This window comes from Saimiri boliviensis, chromosome 9 (assembly GCF_048565385.1).
Source record: "Saimiri boliviensis isolate mSaiBol1 chromosome 9, mSaiBol1.pri, whole genome shotgun sequence".
Taxonomy (NCBI): domain Eukaryota; kingdom Metazoa; phylum Chordata; class Mammalia; order Primates; family Cebidae; genus Saimiri; species Saimiri boliviensis.
This window is the reverse complement of record NC_133457.1, coordinates 113,124,458-113,129,039: the sequence shown is the minus strand read 5'-3', so window position 1 is coordinate 113,129,039 and position 4,582 is coordinate 113,124,458. Positions and strand designations below refer to the sequence as shown.

Genomic DNA, 4,582 nt, shown 5'->3' with positions numbered 1-4,582 from the left:
CATTAAGGATACACATTAAGGATCAGTGAGAAAGGAGAAGGTCTTGTTAGAATCAAGAGACAGAGAGGAAGAAAGGCCCTGTGGTGTGGCCTAGGGGTGGCTGAAGGGCGGGAGACCTAATCCTTTGCTCCCAGAAACTGTCCAGTTAAACCATGGCCCAAGGCTGCTAACAGTGGCATCTGGATGGAAATTTCTAATTGTATAGACCTGAATGGGGCTTATTTTTCTCAACCGAACTATGGTTATTACATATAAGAGATCCCACCTCCTAGATAATGGGGCTGGATAATAATTGCATTGTCTCATGAAGATGTAAAACAAATTATTAGTAAGTGTGGACTTGTGTTAAATGTTGTCTTCACATTTACCACACTGCATTGTAATTTGTTAAATTTTGTCTGTACTATTCAGCGTTGCCTTATGCACATGCTTAGCCTCCAGCGCCCTCGTACTGTGCCTAAAAAGCACACAGTAAAGGAGATGCTCAGTAGAGACTCATTGAAACAATGGAGGATTTAACCACTGTAAACCAACCTAAAATTGTTTTTTTTAACTGTGATTCAGCTACTATTGCTCAGGACCATGTTATTGGAGAGTACTGCTTTCAGAATTTCCAAAATTGGCGGCTCACGCCCATAATCCCAGCACTTTGGGAGGCCAAGGCAGGTGGATCACCTGAGGTCAGGAGTTCAAGACCAGCCTGGCCAACTTGGTAAAATTCCGTCTCTACAAAAATACAAAAATTAGCTGGGCGTGATGGCAGATTCCTGTAATCCCAGCTACTGAGAAGGCTGAGGCAGGAGAATCGCTTGAACCCGGGAAGTGGAGGTTGTAGTGAGCCAGGATCAAACTGCTGCACTCCAGCCTCAGTGACAGACCAAGACTGTGTCTCCAAAAACAGAAAAAAAGAAAACAAAGTAAAGCTCATCAAAATGTGTACAACACCTCAGTTCACCTCTCTGATTTTGACTCCACTAACCATATGACCTTGGGCAAACTATCCCCACCCCACCACTTAACTTCCTTATCTAAAATAAACACTCCAGATGATATCAACTTCACAGAGATAAGAATTTTAAATGAGATAATTTAGATCGAAACCAACATGTGTATGCATATGTACTTCCTAGTGTAGGCAAGAGCCATCGGCTAAATTTATTAAGAAGATTGCTTTTTCGTTGTTAACCAGACAGCGTCTCACTGTTGCCCAGGCTGGAGTGCAGTGGCACAATTAGGGTTCACTGTAGCGTTGATCTCCTGGGTGAGTAGCTGGGACTACAGGTGCCCGTTACCACACTTGGCTAGTATTTTCAAAATTTATTTTTGTAGAGATGGGGTTTTGCTGTATTGCCCAGACTGGTCTTGAACTCCTGGCCTCAAGTGATCCTCCTGCCTCTGCCTCCCAAAGTGCTGGGATTACAGTTGTGAGCCACTTCCCCCAGCCAGTAACAACACTTTTAATAGAGACACCTGAAAGGTCTGACAGTTTGATATATATAACCAACTGCATGAGCACTGCACAGGAGAAGGGCAGTTTAGCATCTCTAATAGATAAAGGGAATTTTGCCTCTAGCAAGCTTAATATGAATTGGTAATAGGGTATCACTGCTGTTTACTAACAACATTCAGCAAAGATTGATTACCTAACCATGTAATGGAAGTTTTAAAAACTCTATTCATAGAAATATCCCAAACTGAATTTCCCAAAGTAAGTGCTGCAGAGACTCACTTGATATGCTGGTTTGGGAAATGGCAGGCTACATAACTAAACAGCTCTCTTCTGGGAATTTCTGGGCCTTGAGTTACTGTGCATTGTGAGTCTCCAAAAAAAGGGGCTTGCTTTGACAGATCTTTGGTAACAGATGGAACAAAGCTGCTGGTGGTTTGTGTGTTTCTAGGCTCATTCTACTGCACCTGGACCACTCTTAGTGTGGTCACCACCCTTTGTCAAGTGCAGACAACTGGGTCAGTATTCAGAGACAGCAGCCAGGATGTGGGGTGAAGTTGTGAAGATACCATGGGAGGAGCACACATAGAAGGGGCCTGACGGGAAGTAGGTGGCTGGGGAGGGCTGAGAGAGAACCAGTGGGAAAAAGTGACTGGGCCAGCCTGGCCAACATGGTGAAACCCCGTCTCTAAGAAAAATAGAAAAATTAGCCAGGCGTGGTGGCATGCACTTCTATTTCCAGCTACTCAGGAGGCTGAGACACAAGAATCTTTTGAATCTGGAAGGCGGAGGTTGCAGTGACCCAAGATTGTGTCACTGCTCTCCAGCCTGGGCAACAGAGTGAGACTCTGTAAAAAAAAAAAAAGTGACTGGGAAATGTTTTGGACCCAGCTAATGTAGATTTCCTTTGCTGATGGCTATATTTTCCCTGTTGCTCTGTGGTCTTGGAGGTTATAGTTCCCCAGTAGTGGGAAGCATTAGATGGTTTTGACAGGTGTTCCTTAAAATCCTATCCAATCCCAAGTTGTGGATTTGTGATTATTTCCTTTTATTTGGCAATCTTCACTCCCTCAGTTTTTATTTCTTCAGCATTGTGCTAGTTCTTTTGGATAATTAGAAAAAACAGTATGTGGTTTGCGTGAATTTATTAGTTGAATGACAAGACTGATGCGAGACAGCAAACTAAGTCAACGTGTAAACACGTGAAAGTTGTGATCGTCTATAGTAGACTAGCACAGAAATTGGAGAAAGAAGACTGACATGGCACTGAAAGCTTCGCCAGGAAGTATGAAGGATTAACAGGATTTGCACGGCAGAAAGAGCAGACCCATTGCTGCAGCAGCAGCTCAGGGATGAAGGCAAGAGACAGAGAAGGCTTTTGAGCAGGAACAGTGTGGATAAATCTGTAATTAAGAAAGATCCATCTGGCAGCTTTGTGCAGGCGATAAAGATGTGAGAGCTATTTCCTTAAGAGTAAGCATTTAAGCCATGTGGGTGCTTGAAGTCTTTCAGAGAGAGGTTGTGGCTACAACGTGGATGAGCAAGGTATAAAAGCTTAGTGGTTAGGCGCACAGACCCACCTGGTTCAAATCGCAGTGCTCTCACCTAACCTTGGTGAAGGTAATTGGAGAAACTGAAGCCTAGAAGTTGTTTGTAAATTGGGTAGTGTTACTTGCCTCTTAGGATAATTATGAGGATTAAATGAGATAAGGAATTATGTAATTAAGTGCTCAATAAATGTTGCTTATATTTATTATGTGGCCAGAGTTCCCTAGAGCAGTGAGTATACAAGTGTGGTCCTTAGTCCAGCACCATTTATCACCTTCGAGCTTGTTACAAGTACAAATTCATGGGCCCCACTCGGACCAGCTGCATCAGTCCCTGTAGTGGGACCTAGGAAGCAGGCTTCTTAAAAGCACTCTGAGAGATGGGTGTGTAGTGTTATAGAATGACTGCCATAGAGGAATCCTCCGGCTGGGATTCAAAGCTAAGAAATGGAGAGTGTTTAAAGGAGGGACTAAGCAACTTTACTTTGCGGTACTTTGCAGTACAGAAGAAAGGAGGTAGTGAATTCTTGGTGGCACCTAACTAAAATTTAGCTTTACATGAAATTTTCAACAAATACTTGTTTGTTTTTTTAATTTAAAAAAGTCAGAGGTACCGCAAATTAAATAAATACTTGTTTTTTATATTATTGAAGACAACTGGTTTAGTAATATATTGGGGATAAAAGGAAGATTTCAGGGCAGTGGGAGCATACTGTTCAGCTCAAATGATTAAAAAGAAAAAAAAGATGACAGGACTGAATTAGAAATTTTGTATTAGATGAAGTTTAAGTTTTGGGTTTAACAGGTTTTACAGATTGTCTGTCTACTGTGACTGGCAGTGTGCTATATTCCGGAAACAGAAAATGAGGTGTTACTCTTGCTTTGAGAGACTTCGCAGAGTTACACTTTTTTAATAATTTGAAGCTGTTTTTTTTCCATAGAATCTTTCCTGGCTACTTAGAGAATAAACACGGTATGTGATCTATTCTCTGACCATGCCAGATGTTAAGCATAGGGCTGTCTCCCAGTCAATGCAAGGCCGTATTTGAAACTGATTTCTGAAAGTATTCTGAATATTGGTCCTTTTTGCTCATTATTTTATGGCTCGAGATACACCTTAGAGATTATTTGAAATCCTTTGAAAGATTTCAGTCCTTTGAAAGACTCACTCATTACATGAACTATTTAATGTTGGCCACATGGGGTTTTTGACATTGTGCTAACCCACCCCCACCTCTGTCATTTCCAGTATAAAGCACCAAACACACTAGCTTGAAATATATTAACTTCTAAGCTTTGTCCTTATTCCATTCAGTCATTATTTCCTGCCCAATATGTATCGGATACTGCTTTAATAGTGATGAAATATAATGTCAACCAAGTGTCTTGTCAAAGAGCCAGAATCCACATCCCAAGGCCAGATATATTGAGTGTGGAGGGGGAACTGAGGCCTGGTCCTGAGGTTAGCCAAGTGGTTAGATGCATCACCCCATATACCCACAGAGTTTAGATTTGTAAATGTTCACCCCTGTAACACATCCCCCTTTCACAATGATGAAGAGAAATTGAGGGAATTAGAGTGTGGTTA

At 41.9% G+C, this 4,582-nt stretch overlaps 1 protein-coding gene across 2 annotated transcripts in view; it reads left to right on the top strand.

Moving 5' to 3' along the window:
- The window catches only part of B4GALT5 (beta-1,4-galactosyltransferase 5), an 88,221-nt gene that overhangs the window by 55,766 nt on the left and 27,873 nt on the right, over nt 1–4,582 (top strand). The window lies entirely within an intron of this gene.